The following is a 27,273-nucleotide window of genomic DNA, read 5'->3' as shown; positions in this document are numbered from 1 at the left end:
TTATTTAACTAATATTATCAATATTTATTTTAAATATACATCAGTTTGTAATTAGGTTATAGAAATGTCAATTTGTTTACGGTATAAATTGAAGGGATGGTACATGGAATAAATACTAATTACAAGACATTAAATAATTAACTACAGAAAAAAATCTTCAAAAATAACTACAGAATGATAAAGGCTTCTCAATTGACACACTGAAAGGTGATAAAGAATACCCCTTCTCAATTGACACACTGAAAGGTGATAAAGAATACCCCTTCTCAATTGACACACTGAAAGGTGATAAAGAATACCCCTTCTTAATTGACACACTGAAAGGTGATAAAGAATACCCCTTCTCAATTGACACACTGAAAGGTGATAAAGAATACCCCTTCTCAATTGACACACTGAAAGGTGATAAAGAATACCCCTTCTCAATTGACACACTGAAAGGTGATAAAGAATACCCCTTCTCAATTGACACACTGAAAGGTGATAAAGAATACCCCTTCTCAAATCAAACTTTTCCAACAGTTATGAATATGACAGAGAGCTGTAAATACAAATTAAGCAGAGAATGGAAATGGGGAATGTGTCAAAGAGACCCAACCTTAGAGTGAAACAAAAACCAGCTGAAGGCCACTAGTGGATCTTTAAAACAGTAAGAAAACATACAGGTATTTTCTCCAAAACTATAAAGAAAAAAAAAGAAAAAAATACATAAACTAGCCCTTAGATATTGAACAAATATTGATCAATACATATTATAAAACCATGTCCATAAGCTCTAAAGCAATTCTTTTCAAAGACACTTTGAGAGATTTTGATTTTGCCATTTGATAAGGGACTTTATATTTTAAATTTTCCTTTGAGTTTGGTTAGAGGTATTTTTGTAATTTCACTTACTATATTTTACATTCCTCTCTTTTTTGTCCCATTGAGGCTATTTGTTTGGTGATTATCTTACTTTGTTCATAAATTTAAAATTCATATTATAGTACCTTCAAGTTTATCATTTATGCATTAATAAATAAATAGCCCCAGGAAATATGGTCATGATAGTTATCAGTATCTGTTTAAATCTTCAGGAACGTGAAACAATATTATTTCATTTGCTAAACTAGAATGTTAATCAAGTGATATAGACCCAACTCACTATTATAAAGGTCCTTCTCCTTAAAACTTTCCAAATTAAGATAGATATGGGGTTCTTAATTTCCTCTAAATTCAGGTGTATCAAACAAGAAATATAGTCAATGCTATATATGTATCCAATACAAACAACACATGTCCTTATTGGAATTTTTGAATTTTATATTTTTCATCTTAAATTAGATGGCAGATTCCAGTATCAAGATTTTACAATAAATAAGTTAAATAAAATGAAATTTGAAACCAGAGTATCAATGGTCAGCAAAATATAAAACACTGGACACTTGACCTCTTATTGTTTATAATCATAAAACATACCTGTTATACTATGAATACCAAATGAACATACAATAGATAAATGATAAAGAAATATATCAACTGAGACATTGCTGGGTCAGTCATGCATACATGGACATTGTCACCAGTAGAGGTTAAACCTTCATCAATATATTATATCCTGAACTATGTACATCTTTCAAATTCTTTGTGAATACAATGTTAAACTTTATTATTTATTACATGTACAATCATAGAAATTGAGAGTGGAACTTCAGATATATGCAACCCCAGTTATAAGTGATTTGTCTGTTTATTGCGTTTTATTATCATATTTTTAATTAATTTTTTTCGTAATATATCATTTCGGCCAAAATTAAAAATATGTTTGTTTCCCCTCCCACCACCCGGGTCAAAAATAAGCCACCAGGTCAAAAATTATTTTCCACAAAAAAATCGAAACTATTTTTTTCCGGAAAATAATTTGTTTCCATTTTTGGAAAGTGTTTTCTAGAAAGCAGATGGATTCATAATCTAAATAAATTCACTCAAGTTGAGTACAAACAACTGATAAGTGGCCTGGACTGGACAAGTCAAACCATTTCATGTGACCATGCTATGACAATCACATCCAGTGAAAAAAAAAAATTGCCTTCCTGGCATGGTCTGTTTACAAAGGGTAGACCCGGGGGAGGGGAAACAGACATTCTTTTAAATGTGGCCTTACCAAACTAAAACTGAAAACCAAGAGCCTATCAAACATCATGGCAAAAAGATGACAGTAATTGATACAACCTGACCTATATCAATATGATTTGAGGAACTGACCTATATGTACATTAGTTGTATAGGCTGGAAAATAATTTGTCTGAGAACTGCACAAAAAACAAAGATTTTCACAATAAATTTGATGATTCCATCCATCTCATCACTCTCCTAAGGTACCTTAGTTTTAATTTCCAAACCATAATCAAGTCACCCTAAAAAAATTATTAAATTTGAAAAAAATGTGGAAATATGTTTCTTTAGTTTAATAAACATATTTATTTATAGAGGATTGGAAACAAGTTTTGCAACTTATATTAATCCCTTTCCACTTTGCGGGTGCGAGTGCTGTCTTTTAGCGGCATTAGCCTACTCTTTTTCGAAATCTACAAGGGTGTCTTTAACGGGCAAGAGATATGTCTCTCTCTTAACATGGTTCAGCCATTTATCTTCCCCTTCTGACGGGCTATCCTCGTTTCCTCAAGACCATACTCGAGGATGGTGTCAAGGGAGAGCCGAAAATTGAGTTCCTGAAATTTTCATCCCGAACAGGTAAGATTCATGCTGATGTAAGGATAAGGTGTAGTTTCGACATGAAATAACTGCTACTTTATAAGAAATTAAGACAAAGTAGCCATTTAATAATGCTTGAAACTGCGGAATTTAACATTTAAAGCAATGGGGCTATGAATTAGTGGTTTTTATATGTATATACCATAAACTGGTATCACAGGTCATTTAAGTTACATCACACCTTGTATGCTAGTTAAGTGGATGACTTCATTGCTTTCATTTCACAACTAAATGCTGTAACCAGTAAACCAGTTCCTTACAATACTGTATACAACTGTAGTTGTAGGAGATTTTTTTAATAAATCAGACCAAACTGTGAACTTTACTGTTACACACTCTTTCTTGAAAATGAGGCCAAGGTCATATGAACCCTTTCAGACAGACAAGTGCACATTACAATCATTCCATACATCAAAATTTTATTCACTTATTGATTTATTGTTTAAAATATCTGGAAAAGAGAATTAACCTTGAAAACTGAACATTCACCAGCAAACAATGAATGAAAATGATTGATTGATTTTTGATTGTTGATGTTTTAAAGACACATTTAAGTGCCACTTTTGGGCTATATTGTGCCAGCCAGTTTTTATTGGTGGAGAAAATGACAGTGCCCAGAGAAAACCACCAACCTTTGATAGGAAAACTGACAATCCAGTAAATTAAGATTAGAGTGGAGTGCACCATCACAAGCAGAGTTGGAACACACCTCAGTGTTAACTGGCTAGTGAATACAGAAGTAGAACTCTACTTAGACCACTTGGCCATTGAGGCCCCTATGCACGAGCAGAGTTGGAACACACCTCAGTGTTAACTGGCTAGTGAATACAGAAGTAGAACTCTACTTAGACCACTTGGCCATTGAGGCCCCTATGCACGAGCAGAGTTGGAACACACCTCAGTGTTAACTGGCTAGTGAATACAGAAGTAGAACTCTACTTAGACCACTTGGCCATTGAGGCCCCTATGCATGAGCAGAGTTGGAACACACCTCAGTGTTAACTGGCTAGTGAATACAGAAGTAGAACTCTACTTAGACCACTTGGCCATTGAGGCCCCTATGCACGAGCAGAGTTGGAACACACCTCAGTGTTAACTGGCTAGTGAATACAGAAGTAGAACTCTACTTTTTTTTTTTTTTTTTTTTATTATTTATAACTTCCAATTTACAACATAATATACACAAATATAATAGCAATATATAATATATAAATCTATAGATATTATCTAATCAATACATCTTTCTATTAGGAAGCAATTTTTTTTTTATTTTTTTTTTAAATATACAAATATAAGATAAAGAGTAAAGCAGTTTGAACACCGGAGAGAGAGAGATAGAAAGAGAAAGAGAGCGAGAGAGAATAGTGTGGTGAGTTTTCAATATAATTCATCTAGAAATTGAATTCTATTTTAGTATAGTAAATACAGCATTTTCATTTATAACATGTATATACATTTTTGTACTTAACTAAGCATGCTAAGTAATATATCAAAAGCATTCCATTCTCTGAGAAACTGATGTTCACATTTGTTTTTCATAGCAATATTTTTGTCCATTGCATACACATATTTTATCTTTTCTTTTACTGAGTTTATTGTCAGTTGTTTTTTAAAACATCTGGAATTATAAATATATTGCTTTATGGTAAGAAAAATAGTATTTTCTGCATTGCCTTTTGATATTTTTGCAGTGTTACCAAACAAAAAAACTTCTTTTTTAAAAAGTACACTAATTCCATTGGTTAGAAACCAATTTTCAATCTGTTCTAATAATAATTGTGTATGTTCACATTCCCAAAATAAATGTTCTAATGTTTCAATTTCTCTATTACAAAATGTACAATTTGGATTATCATAAATCTTAATTTTATGAAGAAATTTGTTTGTAGCTAAGATTCGATGATTGAATCTAAACTGTAGCCACTGTAACTTAGTATTATTTGTGACAACAAATGGCAGTTTATAAATTTTTTTCCAATGATTTTGATCAAAGCCAAAAATTTCAGTCCATCTTAACTGACTAGTGGGAACACTTCCATTTTTATTCAAAACAATATACATATCTTTAGATCCTTTTGAACTTTTAACAAGTCTTTTAATAGCAGATGGAATTAAAGGTAGTTCTAATTTGTGATTTTTTCCCACAAATGATTTTGATGCTTGATGTATAGCAGATATAATACTATTATATCTCATGAAATTCACATTTATCTGATACATTTCTTCTATCTTTTGATGAGAGAAAAAGGTCCCATCTTCATTTACAATATCATTTATAAATCTTATACCATTTTCAAACCAGTCTTTATAAAAAATAGGTTTATTTGCTACCTTTATATTATTGTTAAGCCAGATTGGACTAGCAAGAAAGCATTCCCAACTGTCATATTCATCTTTTTCTCTAAGAAGTTGCCATGCTTTCAGAACATCTAGCCAAAATTTATTTTTGATATGTTGCTGTAATTTTTGGATATAAACACTTCCACAACCATAAAATTTTTCAAGTTCTACATGAACATTTGACAAAAAAACATTCTGCCATTTGTTGTCTGTTTTAAATAATCTCCTTATCCATGTACACTTCAGTGCTAAAATAAATGCACTAAGATTTATCATTTTGAGTCCACCATCTTCAATATCATTTTGTAAAACATCTCTCTTAATTCTATCAATTGGTGAACTCCATATAAAATTGTACATAAGTTGAATAACATTTTTTAAAATATCATCACTTGGATTTGGTAAGGATATAAACAAATGATTTAAAATAGGCAATATCAATGTCTTTACTACAGTAATTCTACCAATAACAGTAAGATTTCGTTTTGACCATTGTCTTATTACACATTTAATTTGTACAATTTTTTCATCATAATTAATTTTTACAATTCTATCAAGATTAACATCAAAGCTTATACCTAGTACCTTAAAACATGTTTCTCCCCATGTAAGGTTTCTATTTTGGCATAATACCTCATTACTATACTTTTTATTTCCTATCCAAATAACTTGTGTTTTAGAAAAATTAATATTTAAACCAGATATATTTCCAAACCAATCTAATTCATTTAATGCTTCATTCAGAGATTCTTCTTTACCATCTAAAATAAGAGATGTGTCATCAGCAAATTGTGAAAGTTTGTGCTCAACTTGTGTAATTGTAATACCATTTATTTTATCATTATTTCGTATTTTTAATGCTAATATCTCAGCACAGAGAATAAAAATATAAGGCGACAAGGGATCACCTTGTCTACAGCCTCGTTCTATAGAAAAAAATTCTGATAGATGTCCTCCCTGGTTTACAGCTGATTTGATATTGTTATAAAAAACTTTAACCCAATTAATTATTGATTCTCCAAAATTGAACAACTTCAAGACACTGGTTAAAAATTCCCAAGAAATCGAATCAAATGCCTTTTCGAAATCTATGAGCAGCAAAAGTCCTGGAATATCTTTTTCCTCAGTAAATTGCATAATATCATAAATTAAACGAAGATTTTCTCCAATATATCTCCCACTTATAAATCCAGTTTGATCGAAATCTATCAGTTTATCTAAAACTGTTTTAAAGCGTTTTGCTATAACTCCAGAGCCAATTTTATATACTGTATTTAATAAAGATATAGGTCGCCAATTTTTTAAGAAATGTCTAGGCTTATTTCCCTTCGGCAGGCATGTAATGATTCCTTGTTTTTGCGTAACAGATAGTTCACCAATCTCAGTACTGTAGTTCAAGGAGTTTACAACAAAAATTTTCAAATCTTTCCAAAAAAATTTAAAGAACTCTGTGGAGAAACCATCAGATCCTGGTGTTTTATTATTTTTCATATTTTTCAATATCAAACCAGCTTCTTCAATTGTTATTTCACCTTCAAGATTTTTTTTCTCATCATCAGTTAGTTTTTTTAATTTTATATCTTTCAATCCTTCTTTAAGTTTACTGAATTTATCTCCCTTTGACTTGTCTTTATTCTTGTACAAATTTTCATAAAAAGATTTTACTTCTTTTAAAATATCTTTTTGTTTTGAAATTACATCTCCATTTTCTTTTACTACTTTTGGTATTATCTTATTTGTAAAATTTTTTGATTCTAGCCCACAAAAATAGCTAGTAGGTTTTTCACCCTCTTCTACCCATTGTATTCTTGATCGAATTATCTTCCCTTTAATTTTTTCTTTTCTTATATTTTCTAATTCACATTTTTTATTTTCCAAAATCTGTATTGAACCTTCATCTACCTTTTCTTCCAAAATAAGAATTTCATTTCTAAGATCTTTCTCTTGTTTTTCTTTTACCTTTTTCTTATAACTTGAATAAGATATAGTTTTACCTCTAATTTCCATCAACATTGTCTCAAGAAATAAGTGACTATTAATATTAAAATGGAGATCTTCATTATTCATGTCTTCAATTCTATCTATATCATAAATTACATATTGTTTTTTAACTTCTACTATTTTTTCTTTAACAATCTTTATATATTCTGGATCATACAATAATGAATTATTAAATTTCCACAATCCTCTACCTCGATCAAAAGGATTAAATTCTAGATTTAATACAACCATAGAATGATCAGAGCGATAGCTAGGCTCGATATTACAATTTTTCAAACAGCATAGTAAATCTTCAGATAAAAGAAAAAAATCTAGCCTTGCTTGTTTAAAGGGGGTTCTTTTTCTCCATGTGAAACGCTTCAAATCTGGGTAAAGTTCACGGAAAGGGTCAATGAGACACCTTTCCTGAATGATTTCTAAAACTTTCTCCCGAGCATTTGGGTTATTTACATGTAAATAATTATAATAGTCTATATCAGGGTTGAGAACAAGATTAAAATCACCACATATCATATAGCTATCATTACCAAAATCATCTATAATTGACATAATTTGATCATAAAAAATAGGAGTATCTATATTTGGTCCATAAATAGTTACAAATGTAAAATGTAAAGTATCAACAACTAAGTCTAATACTAAATAATTACCACCAACATCTTTTTTTTCTTTTAGGACCTTTAACTCAAAGTTGTTATTAGACATAACTGCTACACCTCTTGAATTTGAGCTATAAGATGAAAAATAACTATCATATCCCCACATAGCTCTTATATTATTTTCATTTTCACATAAGAAATGAGTATCTTGTAAACAGTAAATATTGTAATTCTTTGTTCTTAAATAGTTAAAAACATCTCTTCTTTTAACACTATCTCCTAAACCTTGACAATTAACAGTTAATACCTTCAGGGCACACATGATATGATGTCAGTAAATACACTAGCACATAATATGACCTTAAAAAAATCTAACAGTAATATCTGATTATTCTCAATGTGTGTAAAAATACTAAAGAAAAACATTTCACCAACATAAAGATGCATAAAAATGATAAACAGGATAACTCACCATAAACTAAACCAAAACAAAATGTAATGGAATGATATTGCAGAAATGCAATAATTAATAAAAAGAATAAAGGACTGGAAAGAAAAAGAAAGAGATAAAAACAAGAATTTAGCATCAAAATGGCAGACATTTTTGATTGAATTAATGTCAAAACAAAATTCTAGTTTTTTGCAGTATAATTGTTCTTTCAATTTTATATATCCTGTATATGATTTATCAGTTATGACATAGTCAACTATTTTACAAAGTGGAGACAACTTTTATAGTATTAAGATTTGTCCCATGAAAATAAGAATGGCACTTTTAACATGTTTAAAAAATAGATCAAAGTTCATCAAGACATAATGTACATGTAACAATGAGAGTCAAGTACTAAGTTAACTACTTATTTCCTTTGTCTCAATCTAAGAAAAATGTCATCAAATATATTGAACTTCAGCTGTAGACCATCAGATATCCTTCCAAGTACTCTACTTAGACCACTTGGCCATTGAGGCCCCTATGCACGAGCAGAGTTGGAACACACCTCAGTGTTAACTGGCTAGTGAATACAGAAGTAGAACTCTACTTAGACCACTTGGCCATTGAGGCCCCTATGCACGAGCAGAGTTGGAACACACCTCAGTGTTAACTGGCTAGTGAATACAGAAGTAGAACTCTACTTAGACCACTTGGCCATTGAGGCCCCTATGCACGAGCAGAGTTGGAACTTACAACCTCAGTGTTAACTGGCTAGTGAATACAGAAGTAGAACTCTACTTAGACCACTTGGCCATTGAGGCCCCTATGCACGAGCAGAGTTGGAACACACCTCAGTGTTAACTGGCTAGTGAATACAGAAGTAGAACTCTACTTAGACCACTTGGCCATTGAGGCCCCTATGCACGAGCAGAGTTGGAACACAACCTCAGTGTTAACTGGCTAGTGAATACAGAAGTAGAACTCTACTTAGACCACTTGGCCATTGAGGCCCCTATGCACGAGCAGAGTTGGAACACACCTCAGTGTTAACTGGCTAGTGAATACAGAAGTAGAACTCTACTTAGACCACTTGGCCATTGAGGCCCCTATGCACGAGCAGAGTTGGAACTTACAACCTCAGTGTTAACTGGCTAGTGAATACAGAAGTAGAACTCTACTTAGACCACTTGGCCATTGAGGCCCCTATGCACGAGCAGAGTTGGAACTTACAACCTCAGTGTTAACTGGCTAGTGAATACAGAAGTAGAACTCTACTTAGACCACTTGGCCATTGAGGCCCCTATGCACGAGCAGAGTTGGAACTTACAACCTCAGTGTTAACTGGCTAGTGAATACAGAAGTAGAACTCTACTAAGACCACTTGGCCATTGAGGCCCCTATGCACGAGCAGAGTTGGAACTTACAACCTCAGTGTTAACTGGCTAGTGAATACAGAAGTAGAACTCTACTTAGACCACTTGGCCATTGAGGCCCCTATGCACGAGCAGAGTTGGAACTTACAACCTCAGTGTTAACTGGCTAGTGAATACAGAAGTAAACTCTACTTAGACCACTTGGCCATTGAGGCCCCTATGCACGAGCAGAGTTGGAACTTACAACCTCAGTGTTAACTGGCTAGTGAATACAGAAGTAAACTCTACTTAGACCACTTGGCCATTGAGGCCCCTATGCACGAGCAGAGTTGGAACTCACAACCTCAGTGTTAACTGGCTAGTGAATACAGAAGTAGAACTCTACTTAGACCACTTGGCCATTGAGGCCCCTATGCACGAGCAGAGTTGGAACTCACAACCTCAGTGTTCACTGGCTAGTGAAAACAGAAGTAAACTCTACTTAGACAACTTGGCCATTGAGGCCCCTATGAACGAGCAGAGTTGGAACTCACAACCTCAGTGTTCAATGGCTAGTGAAAACAGAAGTAAACTCTACTAAGACCACTTGGCCATTGAGGCCCCTATGCACGAGCAGAGTTGGAACTCACAACCTCAGTGTTCACTGGCTAGTGAAAACAGAAGTAAACTCTACTTAGACCACTTGGCCATTGAGGCCCCTATGAACGAGCAGAGTTGGAACTCACAACCTCAGTGTTCACTGGCTAGTGAAAACAGAAGTAGAACTCTACTTAGACCACTTGGCCATTGAGGCCCCTATGAACGAGCAGAGTTGGAACTCACAACCTCAGTGTTCACTGGCTAGTGAAAACAGAAGTAAACTCTACTTAGACCACTTGGCCATTGAGGCCCCTATGAACGAGCAGAGTTGGAACTCACAACCTCAGTGTTCACTGGCTAGTGAAAACAGAAGTAAACTCTACTTAGACCACTTGGCCATTGAGGCCCCTATGCACGAGCAGAGTTGGAACTCACAACCTCAGTGTTCACTGGCTAGTGAATACAGAAGTAGAACTCTACTTAGACCACTTGGCCATTGAGGCCCCTATGCACGAGCAGAGTTGGAACTCACAACCTCAGTGTTAACTGGCTAGTGAATACAGAAGTAAACTCTACTTAGACCACTTGGCCATTGAGGCCCCTATGCACGAGCAGAGTTGGAACTTACAACCTCAGTGTTAACTGGCTAGTGAATACAGAAGTAAACTCTACTTAGACCACTTGGCCATTGAGGCCCCTATGCACGAGCAGAGTTGGAACACACCTCAGTGTTAACTGGCTAGTGAATACAGAAGTAGAACTCTACTTAGACCACTTGGCCATTGAGGCCCCTATGCACGAGCAGAGTTGGAACTTACAACCTCAGTGTTAACTGGCTAGTGAATACAGAAGTAGAACTCTACTTAGACCACTTGGCCATTGAGGCCCCTATGCACGAGCAGAGTTGGAACACACCTCAGTGTTAACTGGCTAGTGAATACAGAAGTAGAACTCTACTTAGACCACTTGGCCATTGAGGCCCCTATGCACGAGCAGAGTTGGAACACAACCTCAGTGTTAACTGGCTAGTGAATACAGAAATAGAACTCTACTTAGACCACTTGGCCATTGAGGCCCCTATGCACGAGCAGAGTTGGAACACACCTCAGTGTTAACTGGCTAGTGAATACAGAAGTAGAACTCTACTTAGACCACTTGGCCATTGAGGCCCCTATGCACGAGCAGAGTTGGAACTTACAACCTCAGTGTTAACTGGCTAGTGAATACAGAAGTAGAACTCTACTTAGACCACTTGGCCATTGAGGCCCCTATGCACGAGCAGAGTTGGAACTTACAACCTCAGTGTTAACTGGCTAGTGAATACAGAAGTAGAACTCTACTTAGACCACTTGGCCATTGAGGCCCCTATGCACGAGCAGAGTTGGAACTTACAACCTCAGTGTTAACTGGCTAGTGAATACAGAAGTAGAACTCTACTTAGACCACTTGGCCATTGAGGCCCCTATGCACGAGCAGAGTTGGAACTTACAACCTCAGTGTTAACTGGCTAGTGAATACAGAAGTAAACTCTACTTAGACCACTTGGCCATTGAGGCCCCTATGCACGAGCAGAGTTGGAACTTACAACCTCAGTGTTAACTGGCTAGTGAATACAGAAGTAAACTCTACTTAGACCACTTGGCCATTGAGGCCCCTATGAACGAGCAGAGTTGGAACTCACAACCTCAGTGTTAACTGGCTAGTGAATACAGAAGTAGAACTCTACTTAGACCACTTGGCCATTGAGGCCCCTATGCACGAGCAGAGTTGGAACTCACAACCTCAGTGTTCACTGGCTAGTGAAAACAGAAGTAAACTCTACTTAGACAACTTGGCCATTGAGGCCCCTATGAACGAGCAGAGATGGAACTCACAACCTCAGTGTTCACTGGCTAGTGAAAACAGAAGTAAACTCTACTAAGACCACTTGGCCATTGAGGCCCCTATGCACGAGCAGAGTTGGAACTCACAACCTCAGTGTTCACTGGCTAGTGAAAACAGAAGTAAACTCTACTTAGACCACTTGGCCTTTGAGGCCCCTATGAACGAGCAGAGTTGGAACTCACAACCTCAGTGTTCACTGGCTAGTGAAAACAGAAGTAGAACTCTACTTAGACCACTTGGCCATTGAGGCCCCTATGAACGAGCAGAATTGGAACTCACAACCTCAGTGTTCACTGGCTAGTGAAAACAGAAGTAAACTCTACTTAGACCACTTGGCCATTGAGGCCCCTATGAACGAGCAGAGTTGGAACTCACAACCTCAGTGTTCACTGGCTAGTGAAAACAGAAGTAAACTCTACTTAGACCACTTGGCCATTGAGGCCCCTATGCACGAGCAGAGTTGGAACTCACAACCTCAGTGTTCACTGGCTAGTGAATACAGAAGTAGAACTCTACTTAGACCACTTGGCCATTGAGGCCCCTATGCACGAGCAGAGTTGGAACTCACAACCTCAGTGTTAACTGGCTAGTGAATACAGAAGTAAACTCTACTTAGACCACTTGGCCATTGAGGCCCCTATGCACGAGCAGAGTTGGAACTTACAACCTCAGTGTTAACTGGCTAGTGAATACAGAAGTAAACTCTACTTAGACCACTTGGCCATTGAGGCCCCTATGCACGAGCAGAGTTGGAACACACCTCAGTGTTAACTGGCTAGTGAATACAGAAGTAGAACTCTACTTAGACCACTTGGCCATTGAGGCCCCTATTCACGAGCAGAGTTGGAACTTACAACCTCAGTGTTAACTGGCTAGTGAATACAGAAGTAGAACTCTACTTAGAACACTTGGCCATTGAGGCCCCTATGCACGAGCAGAGTTGGAACACACCTCAGTGTTAACTGGCTAGTGAATACAGAAGTAGAACTCTACTTAGACCACTTGGCCATTGAGGCCCCTATGCACGAGCAGAGTTGGAACACAACCTCAGTGTTAACTGGCTAGTGAATACAGAAGTAGAACTCTACTTAGACCACTTGGCCATTGAGGCCCCTATGCACGAGCAGAGTTGGAACACACCTCAGTGTTAACTGGCTAGTGAATACAGAAGTAGAACTCTACTTAGACCACTTGGCCATTGAGGCCCCTATGCACGAGCAGAGTTGGAACTTACAACCTCAGTGTTAACTGGCTAGTGAATACAGAAGTAGAACTCTACTTAGACCACTTGGCCATTGAGGCCCCTATGCACGAGCAGAGTTGGAACTTACAACCTCAGTGTTAACTGGCTAGTGAATACAGAAGTAGAACTCTACTTAGACCACTTGGCCATTGAGGCCCCTATGCACGAGCAGAGTTGGAACTTACAACCTCAGTGTTAACTGGCTAGTGAATACAGAAGTAGAACTCTACTTAGACCACTTGGCCATTGAGGCCCCTATGCACGAGCAGAGTTGGAACTTACAACCTCAGTGTTAACTGGCTAGTGAATACAGAAGTAGAACTCTACTTAGACAACTTGGCCATTGAGGCCCCTATGCACGAGCAGAGTTGGAACTTACAACCTCAGTGTTAACTGGCTAGTGAATACAGAAGTAAACTCTACTTAGACCACTTGGCCATTGAGGCCCCTATGCACGAGCAGAGTTGGAACTTACAACCTCAGTGTTAACTGGCTAGTGAATACAGAAGTAAACTCTACTTAGACCACTTGGCCATTGAGGCCCCTATGCACGAGCAGAGTTGGAACTCACAACCTCAGTGTTAACTGGCTAGTGAATACAGAAGTAGAACTCTACTTAGACCACTTGGCCATTGAGGCCCCTATGCACGAGCAGAGTTGGAACTCACAACCTCAGTGTTCACTGGCTAGTGAAAACAGAAGTAAACTCTACTTAGACAACTTGGCCATTGAGGCCCCTATGAACGAGCAGAGTTGGAACTCACAACCTCAGTGTTCACTGGCTAGTGAAAACAGAAGTAAACTCTACTTAGACCACTTGGCCATTGAGGCCCCTATGCACGAGCAGAGTTGGAACTCACAACCTCAGTGTTCACTGGCTAGTGAATACAGAAGTAGAACTCTACTTAGACCACTTGGCCATTGAGGCCCCTATGCACGAGCAGAGTTGGAACTCACAACCTCAGTGTTAACTGGCTAGTGAATACAGAAGTAAACTCTACTTAGACCACTTGGCCATTGAGGCCCCTATGCACGAGCAGAGTTGGAACTTACAACCTCAGTGTTAACTGGCTAGTGAATACAGAAGTAAACTCTACTTAGACCACTTGGCCATTGAGGCCCCTATGCACGAGCAGAGTTGGAACACACCTCAGTGTTAACTGGCTAGTGAATACAGAAGTAGAACTCTACTTAGACCACTTGGCCATTGAGGCCCCTATTCACGAGCAGAGTTGGAACTTACAACCTCAGTGTTAACTGGCTAGTGAATACAGAAGTAGAACTCTACTTAGACCACTTGGCCATTGAGGCCCCTATGCACGAGCAGAGTTGGAACACACCTCAGTGTTAACTGGCTAGTGAATACAGAAGTAGAACTCTACTTAGACCACTTGGCCATTGAGGCCCCTATTCACGAGCAGAGTTGGAACTTACAACCTCAGTGTTAACTGGCTAGTGAATACAGAAGTAGAACTCTACTTAGACCACTTGGCCATTGAGGCCCCTATGCACGAGCAGAGTTGGAACACACCTCAGTGTTAACTGGCTAGTGAATACAGAAGTAGAACTCTACTTAGACCACTTGGCCATTGAGGCCCCTATGCACGAGCAGAGTTGGAACACAACCTCAGTGTTAACTGGCTAGTGAATACAGAAGTAGAACTCTACTTAGACCACTTGGCCATTGAGGCCCCTATGCACGAGCAGAGTTGGAACACACCTCAGTGTTAACTGGCTAGTGAATACAGAAGTAGAACTCTACTTAGACCACTTGGCCATTGAGGCCCCTATGCACGAGCAGAGTTGGAACTTACAACCTCAGTGTTAACTGGCTAGTGAATACAGAAGTAGAACTCTACTTAGACCACTTGGCCATTGAGGCCCCTATGCACGAGCAGAGTTGGAACTTACAACCTCAGTGTTAACTGGCTAGTGAATACAGAAGTAGAACTCTACTTAGACCACTTGGCCATTGAGGCCCCTATGCACGAGCAGAGTTGGAACTTACAACCTCAGTGTTAACTGGCTAGTGAATACAGAAGTAGAACTCTACTTAGACCACTTGGCCATTGAGGCCCCTATGCACGAGCAGAGTTGGAACTTACAACCTCAGTGTTAACTGGCTAGTGAATACAGAAGTAGAACTCTACTTAGACCACTTGGCCATTGAGGCCCCTATGCACGAGCAGAGTTGGAACTTACAACCTCAGTGTTAACTGGCTAGTGAATACAGAAGTAAACTCTACTTAGACCACTTGGCCATTGAGGCCCCTATGCACGAGCAGAGTTGGAACTTACAACCTCAGTGTTAACTGGCTAGTGAATACAGAAGTAAACTCTACTTAGACCACTTGGCCATTGAGGCCCCTATGCACGAGCAGAGTTGGAACTCACAACCTCAGTGTTAACTGGCTAGTGAATACAGAAGTAGAACTCTACTTAGACCACTTGGCCATTGAGGCCCCTATGCACGAGCAGAGTTGGAACTCACAACCTCAGTGTTCACTGGCTAGTGAAAACAGAAGTAAACTCTACTTAGACAACTTGGCCATTGAGGCCCCTATGAACGAGCAGAGTTGGAACTCACAACCTCAGTGTTCACTGGCTAGTGAAAACAGAAGTAAACTCTACTTAGACCACTTGGCCATTGAGGCCCCTATGCACGAGCAGAGTTGGAACTCACAACCTCAGTGTTCACTGGCTAGTGAATACAGAAGTAGAACTCTACTTAGACCACTTGGCCATTGAGGCCCCTATGCACGAGCAGAGTTGGAACTCACAACCTCAGTGTTAACTGGCTAGTGAATACAGAAGTAAACTCTACTTAGACCACTTGGCCATTGAGGCCCCTATGCACGAGCAGAGTTGGAACTTACAACCTCAGTGTTAACTGGCTAGTGAATACAGAAGTAAACTCTACTTAGACCACTTGGCCATTGAGGCCCCTATGCACGAGCAGAGTTGGAACACACCTCAGTGTTAACTGGCTAGTGAATACAGAAGTAGAACTCTACTTAGACCACTTGGCCATTGAGGCCCCTATTCACGAGCAGAGTTGGAACTTACAACCTCAGTGTTAACTGGCTAGTGAATACAGAAGTAGAACTCTACTTAGACCACTTGGCCATTGAGGCCCCTATGCACGAGCAGAGTTGGAACACACCTCAGTGTTAACTGGCTAGTGAATACAGAAGTAGAACTCTACTTAGACCACTTGGCCATTGAGGCCCCTATGCACGAGCAGAGTTGGAACACAACCTCAGTGTTAACTGGCTAGTGAATACAGAAGTAGAACTCTACTTAGACCACTTGGCCATTGAGGCCCCTATGCACGAGCAGAGTTGGAACACACCTCAGTGTTAACTGGCTAGTGAATACAGAAGTAGAACTCTACTTAGACCACTTGGCCATTGAGGCCCCTATGCACGAGCAGAGTTGGAACTTACAACCTCAGTGTTAACTGGCTAGTGAATACAGAAGTAGAACTCTACTTAGACCACTTGGCCATTGAGGCCCCTATGCACGAGCAGAGTTGGAACTTACAACCTCAGTGTTAACTGGCTAGTGAATACAGAAGTAGAACTCTACTTAGACCACTTGGCCATTGAGGCCCCTATGCACGAGCAGAGTTGGAACTTACAACCTCAGTGTTAACTGGCTAGTGAATACAGAAGTAGAACTCTACTTAGACCACTTGGCCATTGAGGCCCCTATGCACGAGCAGAGTTGGAACTTACAACCTCAGTGTTAACTGGCTAGTGAATACAGAAGTAGAACTCTACTTAGACCACTTGGCCATTGAGGCCCCTATGCACGAGCAGAGTTGGAACTTACAACCTCAGTGTTAACTGGCTAGTGAATACAGAAGTAAACTCTACTTAGACCACTTGGCCATTGAGGCCCCTATGCACGAGCAGAGTTGGAACTCACAACCTCAGTGTTAACTGGCTAGTGAATACAGAAGTAGAACTCTACTTAGACCACTTGGCCATTGAGGCCCCTATGCACGAGCAGAGTTGGAACTCACAACCTCAGTGTTCACTGGCTAGTGAAAACAGAAGTAAACTCTACTTAGACAACTTGGCCATTGAGGCCCCTATGAACGAGCAGAGTTGGAACTCACAACCTCAGTGTTCACTGGCTAGTGAAAACAGAAGTAAACTCTACTAAGACCACTTGGCCATTGAGGCCCCTATGCACGAGCAGAGTTGGAACTCACAACCTCAGTGTTCACTGGCTAGTGAAAACAGAAGTAAACTCTACTTAGACCACTTGGCCATTGAGGCCCCTATGAACGAGCAGAGTTGGAACTCACAACCTCAGTGTTCACTGGCTAGTGAAAACAGAAGTAGAACTCTACTTAGACCACTTGGCCATTGAGGCCCCTATGAACGAGCAGAGTTGGAACTCACAACCTCAGTGTTCACTGGCTAGTGAAAACAGAAGTAAACTCTACTTAGACCACTTGGCCATTGAGGCCCCTATGAACGAGCAGAGTTGGAACTCACAACCTCAGTGTTCACTGGCTAGTGAATACAGAAGTAGAACTCTACTTAGACCACTTGGCCATTGAGGCCCCTATGCACGAGCAGAGTTGGAACTTACAACCTCAGTGTTCACTGGCTAGTGAAAACAGAAGTAAACTCTACTTAGACCACTTGGCCATTGAGGCCCCTATGCACGAGCAGAGTTGGAACTTACAACCTCAGTGTTCACTGGCTAGTGAAAACAGAAGTAAACTCTACTTAGACCACTTGGCCATTGAGGCCCCTATGAACGAGCAGAGTTGGAACTCACAACCTCAGTGTTCACTGGCTAGTGAAAACAGAAGTAAACTCTACTTAGACCACTTGGCCATTGAGGCCCCTATGAACGAGCAGAGTTGGAACTCACAACCTCAGTGTTCACTGGCTAGTGAATACAGAAGTAGAACTCTACTTAGACCACTTGGCCATTGAGGCCCCTATGCACGAGCAGAGTTGGAACTTACAACCTCAGTGTTCACTGGCTAGTGAAAACAGAAGTAAACTCTACTTAGACCACTTGGCCATTGAGGCCCCTATGAACGAGCAGAGTTGGAACTCACAACCTCAGTGTTAACTGGCTAGTGAAAACAGAAGTAAACTCTACTTAGACCACTTGGCCATTGAGGCCCCTATGAACGAGCAGAGTTGGAACTCACAACCTCAGTGTTCACTGGCTAGTGAATACAGAAGTAGAACTCTACTTAGACCACTTGGCCATTGAGGCCCCTATGAACGAGCAGAGTTGGAACTCACAACCTCAGTGTTCACTGGCTAGTGAATACAGAAGTAGAACTCTACTTAGACCACTTGGCCATTGAGGCCCCTATGAACGAGCAGAGTTGGAACTCACAACCTCAGTGTTCACTGGCTAGTGAAAACAGAAGTAAACTCTACTTAGACCACTTGGCCATTGAGGCCCCTATGAACGAGCAGAGTTGGAACTCACAACCTCAGTGTTCACTGGCTAGTGAATACAGAAGTAGAACTCTACTTAGACCACTTGGCCATTGAGGCCCCTATGAACGAGCAGAGTTGGAACTCACAACCTCAGTGTTCACTGGCTAGTGAATACAGAAGTAGAACTCTACTTAGACCACTTGGCCATTGAGGCCCCTATGAACGAGCAGAGTTGGAACTCACAACCTCAGTGTTCACTGGCTAGTGAATACAGAAGTAAACTCTACTTAGACCACTTGGCCATTGAGGCCCCCTGCATGAACATGAAGTCAGACAACATGTAGCAGAATTTTGGGAATTGTAAATTCTATTATTCAAATTGTTCACAGATGACTGTAACACATACAAAGCTATCAAATCATCCTGGAATATCTAAACATTTTTAAATATGATGCTGCAGAAAAGTGGGATGAAACTTGTTGATAAATTTTTATTTAAGCAAATGTAATGCACAAACAAGAAAACTCTAATAAACCAGATGCTCCGCAGGGCGTAGCTTTATACGACCGCAGAGGTTGAATTTTTTAATCACATCCCCCTTTCCCTTATTCCCTTATTCCAAAACTAATCTCAATTAAAATTTTCTAATGGAGTTTGCAACAATAACTACTCATTTAAATACATCATAAAATATTAAGATGTAAAAAAAACTGCTTGTTATCACTGAATGGTAAAGATTATTTTAATTTATCAGTTGGTAGTAAAAAGTGAATATACATTGTATATTGTATATAACAAAGATTTAAGTTGATTCTGGACAAAGAAAGATAACTCCAATTAAAACAAATTCTTACAATAAGATATTTCTTGCTTACTATTCTGGACAAAGAAAGATAACTCTAATTAAAAAAATAAATTTGCTATTTCACAATATTGTAAAATTAGATATTTCTTGCCATTGCACAATACTGTGCAATTGAAAAGACTTGCTATTGCACAATACTTAATATAATAATTTTAGATCCTGATTTGGACCAACTTGAAAACTGGGCCCATAATCAAAAATCTAAGTACATGTTTAGATTCAGCATATCAAAGAGGCCCAAGAATTTAATTTGTTAAAATCAAACTTAGTTTAATTATGGACCCTTTAGACCTTAATGTAGGCCAATTTGAAAACGGGACCAAAAATGAAGAATATACATACACAGTTAGATTTGACATATCAAAGAACCCCATTTATTCAATTTTTGATGAAATCAAACAAAGTTTAATTTTGGACCCTTTGGGCCCCTTTTTCCTAAACGGTTGAGACCAAAACTCCCAAAATCAATACCAACCTTCCTTTAATGGTCATAAACCTTGTGTTTAAATTTCATAGATTTCTATTAACATTATGTTGCGAAAACCAAGAAAAATGCTTATTTGGGTCCCTTTTTGGCCCCTAACTGTTGGGACCTTAACTCCCAAAATCAATACCAATCTTACTTTTGTGGTCATAAACATTGTGTTCAAATTTCATTGATTTCTATTTACTTTAACTAAAGTTATTGTGCAAAAACCAAGAATAATGCTTATTTGGGCCCTTTTTTGGCCCCTAATTCCTAAACTGTTGAAACCAAAACTCTCAAAATCAATCCCAACCTTTCTTTTGTGGTCATAAACCTTGTGTCAAAATTTCATAGATTTCTATTAACTTAAACTAAAGTTATAGTGCGAAAACCAAGAAAATGCTTATTTGGGCCCTTTTTGGCCCCTATTTCCTAAAATGTTGGGACCAAAACTCCCAAAATCAATACCAACCTTTCTTTTATGGTCATATACCTTGTGTTAAAATTTCATAGATTTCTATTCACTTTTACTAAAGTTAGAGTGCGAAAACTAAAAGTATTCGGACGCCGACGCCGACGACGACAACGCCGACGCCAACGTGATAGCAATATACGACGAAATTTTTTTCAAAATTTGCGGTCGTATAAAAATCATCATAAATATTGTCATGATTGTTATATGCCTACATATGTACATTGTACATATGGATTTAAACAAGAGTGCACACACTGAAATGTCTCGCCTTCTTTACTAATCATTGACATTATCTTAATAGTTATAAGTTATAAGTATAAAGCTTTATTACAACTGTCACATCAACTTAACATTAACCAAGACAGTTTAACAAAGACTAATGAACCATGAAAATGAGGTCAAGGTCAGATGAACCATGCCGGGCAGACATGTACAGCTAACAATGCTTCCATACATTAAATATAGTTGACCTATTACTTATAGTTTAAAAAAAATAGACCAAAACACAAATACTTAACACTGTGCAATGAACCGTAAAATTAAGGTCATGGTAAAATAAAACATGCGGGACTGACATATAGATCATAAAATATTTCCATACACCAAATATAGTTGACCTTTGGCATATAATATTAGATAAAAAGACCAAAACTCAAAAACTTAACTATAACCACTGAACCATGAAAATGAGGTCAAGGTCAAATGACATCTGCCCGCTAGACATATACACCTTACAATCATTCCATACAACAAATATAGTAGACCTATTGCATAGGCTATAAGAAAAACTGACAAAAACACAAAAACTGAACTATAACCACTGAACCATGAAAATGAGGTCAAGGTCAAATGACATCTGGCCACTAGACATTTACACCTTACAATCATTCCATACAACAAATATTGTAGACCTATAGCACAAAGTATAGAAAAAACAGACCAAAACACAAAACTTAACTATAACCACTGAACCATGAAAATGAGGTCAAGGTCAGATGACACCTGCCAGTTGGACATGTACACCTTACAGTCCTTCCATACACCGAATTTACTAGTCATATTGCTTATAGTATCTGAGATATGGACTTGACCACCAAAACTTAACCTTGTTCACTGATCCATGAAATGAGGTCGAGGTCAAGTGAAAACTGTCTGACAGGCATGAGGACCTTGCAAGGTACCCACATACCAAATATAGTAATCCTATTACTTATAATAAGAGAGAATTCAACATTACAAAAAATCTGAACTTTTTTTTCAAGTGGTCACTGAACCATGAAAGTGAGGACAAGGACATTGGACATGTGACTGACGTAAACTTCGTAACATGAGGCATCTATATACAAAGTATGAAGCATACAGGTCTTCCAGCTTCTAAAATATAAAGCTTTATAAGAAGTTAGCTACAACAAGTTAGCTAACGCTGCCGCCGCCGTAGCCGCCGCCACTGCCGCCGCCACTGCCACATCACTATCCCTATGTCGAGCTTTCTGCAACAAAAGTTGTAGGCTCGACAACAAATTAATCAACAAGTTCAATGCTATCAGCCTATATTGTATAAACTGTTTGATAGAGTGCTGCATCATGTGCATATTAACAAAACTATATGGTATAAAATTTAAGTGTATAAAAGGTTTCGATATTTAAATTGATAGTATAGAAAACTGCAGTTCTCTAAAGCTATCTACTGAGGGTAGCATAATTTCTAGAGAACTCCCAAAAACTGAAAATTGACCTGATAATCAATAGATGTACAAAGACATATCAAAGTAGTTTACTCCTTTGTAAAGGATTATTTAAAGGAAAAACATTCATCACAGTCATTTGTAAAAAAATAATTTAAAAAAGAAAGGATTATCTATACTATAAAACGAGAAGACCTCATTTTGGGTGTCACTTCTCTTCCTTCCACAATAAATCAATCATCATGTCTCTGTGTCCTATAGGTAACATGCATAGTCCCATTTGTCATCCATTCTTATGATTATTCAGATTGAGTTATTTTGGGAGAAAAACGACAAAAAAGTAGTTCGGATATGATTCCGTCATCGGACTAACTTTTAGTCATAGATTAGATTTCCGGTTTGAAAGATGCGCAAATACAACCAATCGTATGATAGATAACTAAATATGAAAAATAAATAAGCCAATTAGAGCGTTCTCCATAGCATGGGGTTAAGATCGCATGAACCACAACTATCATACCTCCTTATAGAGGACAAAAATTATTTTTCGTGTTCATCTATATGTAAACTACGATTATGATACTTTAATATATATAGATACTCTCTGTATTCTGTCTACTGTTTTCTTTGAAATGTTTACTATTAAGGGGTCATACCAGTTGTGTGTATATATATATATTAAAATAAGTAAAATATTTGACACAAGTACAACCAATCGTATGATGGATAACAAAAATGGAGATAAAAATAAGCCATTCAGAGCTTTCTCCATATCATGATGTTTAGATCGCAAGAATCAACTATTATACCTCCTTAGAGAGGACAATTATTTTTCGAGTTTCATATCATTGTGTTTAGATCCCAAGAACCACAACTATTATACCTCCTTAGAGAAGACAATTATTTTTTGCGTTTATCTACATGTAAACTACGTACGATTATACTACTTTAATACATAGAGACTATCTAATTCACTCAGGGACTTTCTATGTTAGTAAAGAAAGTCGGGCCTGATTCTGTCTACTGTTTTACTACTTCAGGGGTCATACCAGGTGCATATATATTAAAATAAGTAAAACATGCTTAACTTCATCTAAAACTACCTCGACCAAAACCTTTAATCTGAAGCGGGACAGACACGAACGGACGAACGAGCGAACGAACAGACTAACCTGAAAACATAATGCCCATTAAATGGGGCATACAAATTTAAAGTTGAAAGGGAAAATAGTGATTTGGCAAAAATGAAAGTAAGGTAGAGATTAAAAGTAGGCGAGCATTTTTCGGGGCGTCGGGATCGTGTGTTTTTAAGTTGATCCCTACTAGATCCTGGAATATATTTTTCGATTTCGTGATTTCGGGATATGCATTTCTTTTAATTCTGCATCTCTGGATTTCATGGTTTTAAGCGCGGGATTTCGGGATCAGGACCCCTCTGGCCACCCTTCAAATTAGCCTTAGTCATTTATACATGATTCATATCCTACCATTGACATCTTAACAAGGCTCTCAAAAGAAAAAAAGACTGACGGATTGTCCTATTTTATTAGACTAATAATGATCTATATATAAGCAGTTAGATTTATTTCATGTTTGAAACGGTGCAAATTGTTAATTTTATTTGACTTTTACCAAAAGCAGCATTGTACCAAAGGAGAAGAATAATTGTGGTCTGAGGCCAGACACACGAAAATATTTGAATTTAATTGAAAGGAAACAAATATCGGACTATTGAACTAAGATGAAAGCTTTTTATACCTTTTATGAAATTTCCCATACATACTATCTTTTACAAAAAATCATCCTACAACAGTCCACAAGCTGTATATGCCCGCGATTTCGCGGGTGTGTTCTAGTAACTTTTAATTCATACATTTTTTGGTATTTCTTAAATCAATATTCAGTTTAGGGGAAATTGTGGTCATGATGATATATATGGTACTGTTCCATTTCCATATTGTAAACAAAAAAATAAGAGCCTGTATGTAAATTTAAGATCTACATGTATGTGTTTAACAGTGAGTTAATGAAATTTTCTAGTTCTCTGGTCTGCAAGTACATTTTTTGTAAATGAAGGTGTCTAATGGAATACACCTTACACAAATTTATTCAAATTCTGAAAAGTTTTAAAATTAGTTAAAATTACATAAATTATTCATCCAGTTCAAGGCTTGAGGCTATCTAGATCTTGGGCCATTTTAAACAATGCATTATCCATATAACTTTTCAAAGAGACATTTTAAACCATAGAAAACACTTCAATAAAGCATTTTTCTTATCTTTATTTTGTGTTTCAAAAAAGTGGATCATAATCTATCGAAATTTCAACATATAAATCCCCATCTTAATAAAACCACTTCATACACTCTTTAATAGCATATTCAAATCTGGTCAATTTCCGAGAATATGGAATGAGAGCTTACTTGTTCTCTTGCATAAGAAAGGGGACAAATTTGATCCAGGGAACTATAGAGGTATATCTATTAGTTCCAACCTGGGTAAACTTTTTAATAAAGTTTTATATAAACGTTTATTAAAATTTATGGATATCAAAAATTTAATAAGTAAAAATCAAATAGGTTTTAAAGAGAAAAGTCGTACAGCTGACCACATATTCACTCTTAAGACCATAACTGATCAATATAGACAAAAAAAGAAAAAAGTTTTTGCTGCCTTCATAGACTTAAAAAAGGCATTTGATACTGTATGGCGACTAGGTTTATTTTCTAAACTCATAAAACATAATATCCCCCAAAAAATGTTTAATGTTATTTATTCAATGTATACTGATACAGTAGTAGAATAAAATTCTCTAATGGGTTGAGTCCTCCATTCCTATCAGAAAGGGGTGTTAAACAAGGTGACGTATTGAGTCCCCTTCTTTTTAACTATTTTATAAATGATCTAGTAGGTAATCTTGATAACAAACATACGGATCCAGTTGCTATTGGGGATACCTCTTTGAACATTCTTTTAAATGCAGATGATATTGTTTTACTATCTGAAAGCAAAGAGGGTCTACAAAAATCACTTGATATTTTACATGAATATTGTTCAACATGGAAACTACAAGTTAATACTGATAAATCAAAAATTATGATATTTAATTCTAATGGCAAGACATTGTTAAACCATTTTACTTATGATAATGCATATCTTGAAACGGTAACAAATTATTGTTACTTAGGTATTGTTTTAAAGTATAATGGCAATTTTTGCCTTGCTGTGAATACTCTAATGGAAAAAGCCAGGAAGGCATACTATAAAATAAAGAAAACTATAGGTCTCAACAACCCATGTAGACTTCTTGAAAAAAAATTTGATTGTTTAGTTACTCCCATTCTTACATATTGTAGTGAAAGTTGGGGGGTGGATTCACATTTTAAAGACTCTGATCCATTTGAAAAACTTCATGTTAAATTTATCAAAGACATATTAGGGGTTCACTGTAAGGCATCTAATGATGGATGTCGAGCTGAACTTAATAGAATTCCCTTGAAAAATAAAATATTATATTCAATATTCTACTACCTGAACCATATAGTTTCTTCGGAAAATTCTTTGGCATATGATATATTCACTAAATCTGTAGATTCAAACCCTTGGGTCATAAAGGTCAAGAGTCTTTTGAATGAACTTGGAATGTCTTATATCATCAATAACTTTAATTATGTTAAAGGTAATTTAAAATCTATTGAACAAAGAATTAATGACCAATGTTTGCAAGTTCAAAATGCAAATATATTTGAAATCCAAAAAGTTAGACTTTTTCAAAAGTGTCTACATAATGGGCAGAAGACCACCCTATGTTGATATATGAAAAAACAGAAGTGACAAAACTGCAATATGTAAGATCCGTATAAGTGCTCATACACTGATGATTGAAAGAGGGAGACATCTAAATATTCCCAGAAATGAGAGATACTGCTCTGTATGTAATTCTGGTCAAATTGAAAATGAAAAACATTTTCTTTTACATAGTGAAAAATACTCAACTAAGAGGGACATATTTTACCATAAAGTTTCAAATATAATCGTTGATCCTACAAAATTTCAAAAACATGAAAATAATATAATCTTTTTATTAAATAATAATTCATACACAATCCTAAAATTAACTTCCTCTTTCATCTCAGACAGATTGAACCTGCGTAAAGCAGAACAAACTCTATAAAATTGCTAATAATCATTGTTCATAATATTACATATTAATATTGTCATTATTTTCAATACTTATTATGTTTGACCAACTATGTAATTGATATATTTTTTTTTAATCATTTACTGTTGATGATATTGATATCGTTCGATGATATTGTTCGAAATATGCCTATTGATATTCTATAGATATAGGAAGATGTGGTGTGAGTGCCAATGAGACAACTCTCCATCCAAACAACAATTCAAAAATTAAACCATTATAGGTTAAAGTACGGCCTTCAGTATGCATTATTACTATTTGTATACCAGTTGTATGGGCCATTGCCAATTATTGTAATTGTGTTTGTGCCAATAAAATATTTGTATATGTATTTATATAAAAAGAAGATGTGGTATGATTGCCTATGAGACAACTATCCACAAAAGACCAAATGACACAGACATAAACAACTATATGTCACCGTACGGCCTTCAACAATGAGCAAAGCCCACACCGCATAGTCAGCTATAAAAGGCCCCGATAATACAATGTAGAACAATTCAAACGAGAAAACAAACGACCTAATTTAAGTAAAACAATGAACGAAAAAAACAAATATGTAACACATAAACAAACGACAACCACTGTATTACAGGCTCTTGACTTGGGACAGGCACGTACATACATGTAAGTAATGTGGCGGGGTTAAACATGTTAGTGGGATCCCAACCCTCCCCTTACCTGGTTACAATGTACCTGGGACAGTGGTGTAAAGTACAACATAAGAACGAATATAAAAATTAGTTGAAAAAGGCTTAACGCATCAGATGGATAAAAATATTTATCTCAATTTTTTTCATCCCTCAGCCGGTAAAACATGTAAAAGATGAACTTTTTTTTAACACTTGATCCAAACAGGAAATAATTAATAAGCTTTATTTAGAGTCAGCAAGGTTTGCAAACAGAGACAACATACATGTAGGCTCTAATGAGCTTTCAACCGACATGAAGA

General features: G+C 37.1%; 1 protein-coding gene across 1 annotated transcript in view; it reads right to left on the bottom strand.

Annotated features, from left to right (window-relative positions):
- Nucleotides 1-27,273, bottom strand: part of LOC134697187 (protein O-linked-mannose beta-1,2-N-acetylglucosaminyltransferase 1-like) — a 52,390-nt gene that overhangs the window by 23,803 nt on the left and 1,314 nt on the right. The gene's annotated exons all lie outside the window — the stretch shown is intronic.

Source organism: Mytilus trossulus, chromosome 1 (genome assembly GCF_036588685.1).
Source record: "Mytilus trossulus isolate FHL-02 chromosome 1, PNRI_Mtr1.1.1.hap1, whole genome shotgun sequence".
NCBI lineage: Eukaryota > Metazoa > Mollusca > Bivalvia > Mytilida > Mytilidae > Mytilus > Mytilus trossulus.
Note: the sequence above shows the minus strand (reverse complement) of the source record. Positions and strands in the feature narration are given on the sequence as shown.